This window comes from Mustela nivalis, assembly GCF_964662115.1.
Source record: "Mustela nivalis genome assembly, chromosome: 2".
NCBI classification, from domain to species: Eukaryota; Metazoa; Chordata; class Mammalia; order Carnivora; family Mustelidae; genus Mustela; species Mustela nivalis.
In genome coordinates this window covers 139,240,272-139,251,577 of record NC_139021.1, presented here as the reverse complement: position 1 = coordinate 139,251,577, position 11,306 = coordinate 139,240,272, and the positions used below count along the sequence as shown (strand labels likewise).

The 11,306-nt window shown below is 53.4% G+C and overlaps 1 long non-coding RNA gene across 1 annotated transcript; it reads left to right on the top strand.

Annotated features, from left to right (window-relative positions):
* The first annotated feature begins 5,435 nt into the window (after window positions 1-5,435).
* On the top strand, window positions 5,436-10,039 carry LOC309860420. The gene is made up of 3 exons (XR_014309357.1): window positions 5,436-5,519; window positions 8,605-8,693; window positions 9,953-10,039. It is a non-coding gene; the product is annotated as an uncharacterized lncRNA (long non-coding RNA).
* The last annotated feature ends 1,267 nt before the right edge of the window (window positions 10,040-11,306 follow it).

Sequence of the window (11,306 nt, the reverse complement as noted above, 5' to 3'; positions counted from 1 at the left end):
GTCCTTCTAGTCTGACGAGCAGAAATAAAAAAATGAGTCTGTGGAGGGGACCGTGCAGGGTGCCTGGAAATTATAAGGTGGTATTTGTCAGACTTGCCTTGGGAAACCTTGAAAAATTGAATGGAAACCACTGGGCTCATTCATCTCCTTTTAACAGCCCCATGTCATCCAGCCTGGTCTTTTCCATTCCTGCTCTGTCCAATCCTGACAACATAATTTAGTTCCAGGGAACTTGAATAGAACAGAGCGGACTGATATTTCCACACACCCGGGCCTTGATTAATACCGTCAGGGCAGCTGCCTGTGAGGAAGAGGAGTCCAGGATGGTGAGGCTCTGCGGCATCCAGGCTCCTGTGCTCACCGCCTCTCCCCTGCCTGGGGGCTCGCCCCTTCCCAGTCAAGGTGCCGAGACCGTTACTTGGTGGATTTGTCCTTCCTGCTATTTAGTCATCCATTCTGCAAACATCCTGAGTGTTTGCCACAGTCAGGCTGTGGGGAGTGAGAGTTAAGTAAGGACCAGCCCGGTCCTTCAAGAATTCGAATTCAATCACGAGAAAATGAAGACCAATGGCCACTCGGGCAAAAAACGGCTTAAGAGATGAAACAAGGGCTAGAGCGGGGATGGAGTGAGACTGGGGGTGATGGAGGAGCCCCCTCCGTCTGAGGAGAGGGTGAGAGGCCTTCGCAAAGGAGCCGGTGTCAAAGGAGGAGTTTGGGGATTCTTGAGATTTCCCCAGGCAGAGGTGCAGGGAGAGAGGGAGGGAAGGGGTGGGGTGCAGACTATAGGCCTAAGCAAACTTGTGAAGGCCTGAGAGGCCCGACAGTGTGGGACTGGCCAGTGGGCAGTCTGGGTGTCCCTGCTGTGAGCTGGTGCTGAGGTGGGGGCGGGGCCCAGAGCGCGGACTGCACGGGCAGATACTGACGGGTCTGTCTCAGCTCTGCACGGGCAGACCTTTCGGTGGGAATGCACCCGAGTCGGCAAAGGGAGATGAAGAAGAGGACCCTGAAGGAAAAGCGAGAAGGGGGTGGAAAGCAGAGAGGGGCCATTCCCCAGCATCCCATCCTGGTAAGAGTGGAAGTAAGTCTCAGATGCTGGCAGGGTGAGGGAGTAGGGAGCAGGCTGTAGGTGCAGGGCGGGTATCTCCTCTCATCTGTGAGAGTGGGGCCCCTCCGACAGTCCTGAAAACAGTGCCTGCTTCTTTTTCTTTGTGGACTTCCTTCAAAATAGGCAGCCACCCAGAGCGACCTTGACACTGCTAACCACACCCAGGCCCCCTTTCCAATATTCTGCACAGAAGCCTCCTGAACCCATCACAGAGGAGGCAGGATCACCCCATCATGAATGCGTCCCTGTCCTGCCCAACAACACCTGCATGGATGGCCTCTTTCCATGGATATCAAGATTTATTGTTCCTCAAAATCAAATATTGACCTTGGCTTTTTATCCATCAATATATGACCTTTCAAGTCAATGAACCTGGATATGCGAGTCAATGGTTACTTATTATTTCCCCTGCCCTGAAATGGAAATCTCAGACCTCAGTGCACGGATTGGACCACAGTCATGATCTGTTCATAGCTCTCTGCTCTTGGCATCTGTGATTGAAGAGCCCTTGAATGAGCTGCACGGTTCCTAGGAAGCCCGTTTGCTCGCTCGCTCACTCATGGCATCAGAAGCCGCTCAGGGCAGATTTGCAATTCCATGCCACCTCCCCCTTTCCCTCCCTCTTTGAGAAACATTTGAGTCTGGTGACTTCTCATCCCAATGGGCTGAGGCTGGTCCCAGGCCACTGGGAAGCATGGTGTCTCTCTTCCCATCTGTCTAATGCCAGAAGGCATGGATGTCCTTCTTGGGCTAATTGGTGAACGGATCCTGACCATAAGTGACCCATCTCTGAAGCCTTCTTGCACCAATGACCTCTGGGAGTCTGGGAGGAGGTAGAGAGAAGTTTAAGTCCCAGACATCTGGGTTTGAAGTATTAGTCTTTCCTTATTAGCTGGGTGGCTTTGGGTAGGTTCTTTCTGTTCATACTTTCAGTGCCTCAGTTTCCCTATAAGTAACGGGGGCTGTTGTGAAGAGTCAGTGAAATAATCTGGGTAAGGTGCTTTTAATCAATGTCTGGCAGAGAAGCAGTGGTGGGGGTAGAGAGTGCTACTGCCCATCTAATGCTTTTCCCCCTTCCAGCTACATGGAAGACAGCCATTCCCACCCACCACGCCTGTGGTTGAGTGGAACAAGTGCCGGGTTCAAGCCATCAGACTTTAGTTAGTTAGTTACTTATTGGACAGAGAGAGAGAGCACAAGCAGGGGGAGCAAGTAAAGGAGAAGCAGGGTCCCCACTGAGCAGGGAGTCCGATGTGGGGCTCAATCCCAGGACCCCAGGATCATGACCTGAGCCAAAGGCAGACACTTAACCAACTGAATCACCCAGGAGCCCTAGGCCAAAGGAATTTGACCAGAAGTGACATGGATCACTTCTGAACCGGGTCGTGAAAGCCAGGGCACCATTTGCCAGTCTTTCCTGCTGCCGTGGTGACCCGGAAGGTCACATACAGCCAATGGGGTGGCTTTGGATGGCGGAGCACCTGTCAGCTGTGTGGCTGAGGGGATCCTTGCCAGGATCTGCAAGGAAGGCTGTGTGAGGAAGAAACAAATCTTTGTTGGGTTAAGCCCCTGAGATTTTAGAGCTACTTATTGTTGCCATGTAGTTCAGACTCCCCTGGGTAATGGGGTTCTCAATAAATATGAGTGATCATTAGTGGGAGGACTGGTGCTATGGCAGACAAGCAGAATGCCCTGATCACTGGCCGTCGTCAGCAGCAGACACATGACCATGACAGTCAGTACAGCCTGTTCAAGCCCTGCTCGGCTAGAGAGTCTGCCCTGATCTTCCGACTAGTTCTTATGAGTCGGCTTCCCCTGGGCCTTTGTCCCTGGAGCCCCACTCTCCCCTCGAGACTGTACCTGGAGATTTGACTCCATTAAATGGCCATTGATGGCTGTGTCAATTTACTTGATGCAGGGAAAGGGAAAAGAAAACATGACGCTGAGGGCCAAGGATCCCGGATTCGAATGTCAGCTCAGTGTCTGCCTCTTCCTGGGCTCCTTGCCCAAGCTGGGAAGGACCTTCCCTGTCCCCCATGGGTACCCGCTTGCCCTGGGCAGTGACTCTGGCTGCCTTCTCCCCTGGGCTACGTGCTCTTCAGGGGCAGGACCTGTCTGAATCCTTGGCACACAGTGTGCTATGTAAATGAAGGCTGACTTAAGGGTGATGCTGAAAGAGAAAAAGGCGCCATGATCATCTGTTCTGTGGCGTCACCACCACAGAGACTGTCTTCGGACATCTGTTTCCAGGAGAGTTTATCTGGGGGCACCTAGCAGGGGCGGATGGCCTTGTACCTTCCCCAGGCAGCCCTGGAGCACTTTTGTGGGAGCCTAGAGGCGTGAAGAGCGCATTTGGAACTTCACTGCCTTGTTCCAAGCTCCTCATCTTGCAGAAGGGGCTGGAAGTCATCTTGGGAGCTGTCAGGACATGATCCCAGGTCTGTGGGCCTCCAACCCTCTCGGCTTTTTACTTCTCATTCATGTAGTTTTATAGCCTTCAAGTCAATTCTGTCTTAGGCAACTCTCAGGTGTGTTTGATCACTCTCTACATGGAAAACGTGACTCTCTAGAGTGGTTTCAAAGACAGAGGCTTAGTTTAGGGGCATGAGAGCAACCCGGTTTCAGAGCCTGGGTCTACCCACACGCAGACCCACTGTGGGTTCCCAAGGAATGTACACAGGCAGGACTCAGGGTGGGGGCTGGCAGGCAGTCGGGCCTAGATTGGCAGTGAAGTTGCGTGAGGATGTCCCAGCTCTCTCCACCTGCTTTGCCCAGGTGGGACCAGTCCCCGCTGCACCTGACTGATGACTGAATTCCCATTCATCTGTTCAGTACCAGTCTTCCCCCACAGAGACAAAGGACCACGCCTGTTTCCGCCTCACCAGTATGGAGCACAGTGTTGGGCACATTGTAGGGTTTCAGTACGTATTTGCTGACCAACTGACGGAGTGATTTCAAGCCTTGTGGCCTAGATGCCTGCCCTAGGGTGGGTTGGGAACTGGGGAGGCCATAGGTGTAGTCCTGGCCTTTCTATACTCATGGTTTGCAGGCTGCCTTTCTCTTAAAAGAGCTCTAAAAACCATGCTGGAGCAAAAATGTTTATGAGTGTGAAGTGAGACCCAGAGAGGGTAAGTAATGTTCACAGTCACCCAGCCGGTTAACTGCAAACCAGGGCTGGGGCCCAGTTCTGAGTAACTCTAAAAACCACGCACTTTTCCTTTTACCACCACCCTTTCAGCAAATCCCAAACCTCAGGGAATGTCAGAGTTCCTTGGGACATTTGTAAAAATTCAGATTCCTGGGCTTCATGCTCAATACTTCTATTTTAGTCAGTTTGGAGGCAGGGATGGCCTTAAGGCAGACAGGCGCCCCAGGCCAAGACTTCATTTATTTATGTATTTATTTTGCGGGTGAGGCAGAACACTTTGAGTCACTCAAAATCGTGTAAGCACCATTCTGCTGGTCTGATCTTCCTTGATCTAATGAAAGACATGCTTTGCTGCCCAGTGAGAGCAATTCACTGGCCAGACTGCCTGCCAGGTACAGGGATCTAACTGTGGGGCCTGGGGATGACCCCACTGGTCTGAGTCCTTGCAGCTCTTTGGGACATCTGGTCAACTCTCGAAGGCCCTGGGATCAAGAGAGAGAAGGTACACAGTCTCTGAGGAAGAGAAACAAATGGGGCTTGGAACTCACACAGGGCCTGGTCCTGTATTGGGATTTCCCACCTCGGTGGCGCTGGGAATCCAGGCCTGGGCACAGGAAGGCTCTCCATGACAGAGGGGCCCCCTGAGGTGTGGGCCGCATGACAGGCAGGTCTGTCTGGAGGACACCTGAAAACCTGGATTTACATCAGCACCCCGGGGGATTCTGACCTGGGGTACTGTAGGTCACACTTTGAGAAACACTGCCCTCAGAGCCTAGGGACAACTTAAGATAGGAAGAGCTTCTGAAAGCCCTGTCTAGTCGGGGATGGGCTCACCAGTGCTTGGGGTCGGGTGCAGGCTCCAGGCCTGTGGGCTCTCTGACCAACCTGGTGGCTGTCACCCCCAGGCATTCCCCCACAGGAGGAGGTTGGTGGGCACTGGGTGGCAACCCTGCCTCCCAAGGGGCCTTCTGATCAGACAGGCCCTCGGCAGCCTCCTCATTTGTGTCCTCCTTGCAGTGCCGGTAGCTGCTTTCTGATGCAGAGGGACCCCAGTCATGAGTTTCTATTAAAAGAGCTGATTCTCAGCTCTCGGAACTCAATGTGCAGAATAAACAATGGGGCAGAATCCTATTAAAAAAGGCTTCCAACATGGACAAATTAAGCCCTTGGGAATGCCTTACAAAGAATACATTTTTCCAGTGTCGAACCAAGATCAATAGAGAAAAACAAATAATTTCAAGTGGGAGTTGTCATAATGATACCCAGGTACCGGCAGGGGTTGGGTGCCTTATTTTGGCCTGAGGACACCCCGGCAAAGATAATGAGGGAGCAGAGGAGGGGAGCTCGTCACGGGCGTGGGGGTGTCTGGGTCTCCCGGGCGGCTGAGCGAGGAGGATGTCGCGTCTCATTTGTCTCTGTCGAGACTCCCTCTTTCTCTGGGGGATGGTTAAGCCCACAGCGCTACGCTCAGCCCACCGAGGGCTTTGTAAGCCTGGGGTGGGGAGGGGCAGGAGACCCCGGCTTTGTTCACGAGGGGAGGGATCTCTGCGCAGGCAGGGCGGGGAAGCTGCGTCTGCCTCCGCCTGAGCAGAGTGGACATCCTCAGACATTCGCGCAGACACCCGAACTGTCACCAGCCAGAACTAAGCCCCTCCTTTGCTCTCTCCACTTGTGACGGCTCTATGAATCTCACTCCTGCCATATCTAATTCTGTTCCCTGGAGCCACGCAAACTCTTCCCCGTGCTTCCAGGCAGATCTTGAATCCTGCCTCTTTATGAAACCTTTCCTGAATTCTTCCCTCCTTGTCTAGATTCCTAGTGATCCAAGTAATACCCCTGAGCGTTCCAGTGAAGCAAAGGGAGACTCGGGCCGGGCACATCATTACCCCTGCCTCCCCTCACCACCCCTATCCTATTGACTGGTTGGGTCAGTGCTTCCCCCTCCTTCTTAGGCACCCCTGATTCAGTCCAGCTCACCCCACACCTGCTGGGCAATGCCCCGTGGTAGATACCATGCTGGTTCTGGGAGATCCCGTGTTGAGCAAGACACAGGCTGGGGGCCCGTGAAGGCAGGGACTCACCCAACCTTCCTAACCTGTGACACTTCAGACTGCACATACCTTATGAGGCAGCAATCCTACTCCTATCTGCCCAAGAGAAACATTCATACATGGGCTCATGGAGGCTTTTTCAAGGACTTTTACTAAAGCCTTGGTACACAGAGCCAGAAACAACCTTAATGCCCATCCCTGGGAGGATGGCTAAGGCCTTATGGCTTGTCTCTACTTCAGTTAGAAAAATGTCCATATAGTGGTGCAGAAAGGTCACCACGAGAGTGTGGGATCAATAAAGCAAGGTACAGAATGTACATACGGTATGATAGTCCTTAAAAAAATGCACACACGTGTACATTATACACAGGCACACACACTCACATATGCGCACACATATACGTACATACGGGCACACTCAGGCACACACAGGCGTGCTCACTTGCAGAATGCTATAGCCTTCCTTGTTAGGATCACAATCTCAACATTCGGAATTTCTCCGAATTTTTGCTCTGCCCCTCGCTAGACCGGTAACCTTGGGCAAATGAACTCCCCCTTCCGTATCTCATTTTGCTCCTCCGTAAAATACAGATAACTATATTTCAACCTCCAGAAATGATGGAGTGGAATGAATGATGAATGGAGTTAACACGCTCTGAGCGCTCGCACGAGAGCCCGGGCAGGAAGAGCTGAGCGTTGCTGCTATGAGTCTGCTTCTCCTCGTCTAATGCGCACACCTTGCTCACATCCTAAACCAGCAGTCAAGGTGCAATTTGCCACTGGTAGACCTTAACGTCGGGTCATAGTTTCATCGACAAATTCCTTCCTTCTTGGTAGCCCGTGAAGTGATGATGGCTCATCTTCCACCTGGAGACGGCGTGGGCACGGTGAAACAGACTATGATAACCGGGAAGTAGTCAGTAGGGCATGGGCCGGTGCCCAGTGAGCTCTGGGCCAGGCACAGCCTGCTCATACCAGTGGTTCCTTCTGGGAAGAGTGCCGGAGAGAGGGCTGTCAGGAGGCCTGCGGCCTTATCAGGGCTGCCTTAGTGCTTTACAAGCAGCGAGGACCCGTGTTTACATGTGGTTTCACTTAGCGTTGCTTGGCTGCGGCGGGCAGACACTAACACTGGTTAACTTCAGCAAAAAGGAATTTATTGGCAGGATGTCGGGAGCTCACAGAAGTGACAGGAGCCCCGAGAAGCAGACTCGGAGAGGGATGAGGGCCCCGGCCTCTCCCCCAGGCCTGAGTTAAGAATCATGGCCACCACCTGGTAGCAGGAAGCATCTGGTCTGCACGCCACCATGGCTGAGATGAGTGACCTCCAACCTTCTTCTCTGTCTCTGGGTCCAGTGGCTCTTGTCATTCTTTTTTGGTGTCTGTCACGTGATGACCGCCTCCTCCCTAGGCTGGAGAAATTCCCTACCTTAAAAGTTTTGAGTAAAAGCTACTGAGTCAGCCCCCCACTGTGACCCAGAGTGGTGGATCCGGGCAGTCCCAGGCTCCCTTGCAGCTAGGGCACAGACGCGTGCCCGGGCTGGTCAGCTGCCAAGCCCCTCTCCTGTACAGTGAGCTAGGAACAAGCAAGGCCATGAAACAGGGGCCAAGCACATCTGTGCTGGGGGCAGGAAAATGGAGGGCAGCCATGGCTAGACTGAAGTTCACCTGGCCGCACTGATTAGAATGGCACCACCCATGCCCAGTGCCCGGGGCAAGCCACAGCACCCCATGCTCAGTGCACTGCCTTGGTGCTCTCACTGGGTTAGCTTCATGAGGACAGTTTGGCTGTGTCAGCGTGGCTTGGCCTCTCTGCTTGTCTCTGTGTCTGTTCCTGCCTTCCTAGCAAGCCTGTGGACCACCTCACCTACTTCCAAGTAAATCTCCCTTTCTGCTTCAATCTGACCAACTTAGATTCTGTAGTCGGTGACCAATAAGCCTGGCTGACACCCTCTGTCACTCACCCCAGATGCAAAGTCCCAGAAGAGAGGTCAGGACACCGGGTTACTCCCTGGCGTGAACCAGAAGACATAAGGAGCTGGCTTTGGTGATGGGAGGCAGGAGCTTGGAACCCTGCCCCCAACCCCTCCCGCCAAGACCACACACAATGGGGAGGAGGAAGAGGCAAATTCTAGGAGGGAACTGGGAATTGAGGTGCTGCTGGTGAGGGGTGTGCAGGGGGTGACAAAACATGACAAATGGGCACTGTTGTTACTTAATCAAGATAGTGCATGCCCTGCTTGCAGGAAACCAAGTCATTCACTCATTCATTCATTCATTCATTCATTCATGTTATTCAACAGACTGCAAGCCAGTTATGTGCAAAAGCAGTCAGGCACTGGGGACGTAAAGATGACAGCCCTTCAGGAACCTGGGTCTGGTGTTGTACCAGGTAAGTGAACAGGAACAGGTGGTGGGCCCACTATCGCAACACCAGGTGGCCCAGGCACTCAGCCTAAGAAGGAAACAGTCAGAGAAGTCTCCACAGAGCAGCAAATGAGCTGGGCCTTGAAGGAGAGGCAAGATGGGCAGGGGTGCAGAGGAAAGGGGCGGGGACAGCGCAGGTGTGCAGCCTCAGGATTATGAAGGGACACACCCTCACCCCTGTGCTCTGGGACAGGGGAGAGTGCAGGGAGCTGAGGGTGGAACATGGGGGAGGCCAAGTGTCTGCAGGAGAGCAGGTGCTGTGGAAGATGAGCCTAAGGGTCAGGCCGGAGCCAGCAGGCAAGGGCCTTGAATGTCAAATGAAGGGGAGTCAGCAGAAGTGTTTTAAAAGAGAGAGATAGGTCATTAGACCCATCTCTGAGAAAGATTGTTTGGGTGCATGAATGAAGAGGAATTTGTGGGAGCCAGGAGAGGAGGGAGCAGTGGAAAAAGAAAGAAGGAGAGGCCCCAGTTCAATCTCTGAGGCTTGGTTTGAGAGACTAGAGCCCAGTCATGCCAGCTGCCACTCTGGGCTCTGCCGGCAGCTTGCTGAGTGCCTGGACACGTCACGTCGCCCCCAGGCCACTGTGTTTTTGTACTGTGCTCTGTGGGATCCAAAGGCTTCCACAGAGCAGCCATCCCCCAGGGTCTGTAGTACACACCAGGGCCCACATCTCACGTTTTGTCCTAGTACGGTGCTGCTATGACAGTCAATGTGGAAAACCGCGAAACCAGCTCCCCAAGTTCTTATGTGGCTCTGAAATCTTCAGGCAACCAATTCAACCTGGTGTGCTCTTGACCTTCCCCATTGTAATGTACCATGTTGAAACCGCTCCGTTCCAAAGTGGATGGCTGTTCTCTTATGCCCAGGGATCCATGAATTGAATACTCTGGTTCTGCTTGAAGAGATAGGACCTTAGCAGGGGAAGGTCTTGGAGGTGGGAAGGCAGATCATGGCCCAAGCTCTTGGTAGGGTTGGAGGGGCATGGCCCAAGGCCTTGCATTGGCAGTGGGACAGCCTCCTGGAGGAGCTAGGTCTCAGCAGCTGGAGAGGGGCTGGGGAGGGATGTTGTGCTCCAGGAGGGGAGAGGAGACTAGCAAAAGGGGGGAATCTGTAAATTGCTGGGGCTGCCAATCCTGGACTAGAATTTGCTTTTGCAAGCGCATCATGGAGAATCCAAAGAAGATCTGCTTAATTTATTTTTCTCAATAAACATTTTTTTCCAGGGGGAGAAAGTCCAAGTTTGGCGCAGTGGCTCCACCAGGATCTGGCCTTCTTCCTCCTGTTCTACCATCTTCATGTGTGGGGTCAAGTCCACGTTCCTGGAGGTCCAGGGAGTGACAAGGGGGAGGGGCAGTACCTAAAAAAAAAAATCGGCTTTCCAGATAAGCCTTTCAGATACCTGCCGCTCTCCTTGGGTGCTTCCCAGGGCCTCCCCAGGTCGAAAGGGGACCTGGGAAATGGAGGGCTTCCCCTGATTTGAACAAATGTGGGGTTTCCCTTGGTAAGAAAGAAAGGGGGAATGGGTGTGGTTTAGGCGGCTAGCTGAGTCTGTCTCCACAGGCCATCAGATTCTACATAACACGGAGGCTTCCTAATGCCCTACCTCGTGGCCCCAGTCCCCACGTCTGGGGCCCCTCGTGGTCATTGTCCCGGTGCAGCACCCCAAGAGTCCGGCAGCTGGGACCCTTCCTCATTTTTCCTGCTGACAAGGCCAGATGGCAGGCGGCATGGCCCCATCTCCTGGCAAGTTCCAGGGGACCTTGACCCCTCCCTCATGGAAATCTGTGTCCCCCTCCGGATGGGCTTCCTGTGGCCTGCAGCCCAGCCTCACTCCAAATGTGATTTGCCTTTTATACCTCCAGCGAACAGCCCAGAGTGAGCAGGCCCATCTGGTTCTGTTTCACTCCACGTTACTCATCAGGATGTGTTTGCCAGCAGTTATTTGATGTTCAGGAAGAATTCTGAAGCTTTCAAAAAGGAGTAAATAAAATCTTTAATCCCCCAAAGAGTCGTGAAATTGCATTTTGCTGAGTTGATGGTGGGGGCCCGGGGCGGTCCAGTGACGCTGCCTGGTGTGGGCAGCCGGGGCCCAGGTTTCCCCTCCTGACAGTCACTCCCCTCCTCATCCCTGGCCTCAACTGGATCTCCTGGAACCCACTCGGAGCCTCTCCAGATCCTCTCATGATGCCCAAATTTGGGAACAGAAGGCTGCAGCAGGGGATCCCTGACCTGTCTCTTGCTCCCCAGCCAAAAAAGCTTTTAGGGAGAGCTCTTTCCCACTCACAGCCTTGTCTGAGCCCTGCCGCCTCCCTGACAAGAAAGTGTGAGCTCCAGAGGGAGGAGAACTGAACCTGGGACTCTGGTCTTTGTGCTCCCTCCTGCCGTGGTGGCCCACAAGCCTGGGACAGTGCCATTTCTCAGGGTGCCAGGAAGATACTTTCCAGGTTTGCCAGATTACAAGACAAGAGGCTGCAGGCTCTCTCCTCCTTTCTGAGCCATTTGAGGAAACGAGAGAGACCACTGGATGTTAGGATATCAGGAAGGGAGAGGCACACCAGCTTATGGAGCCAGGCCTTA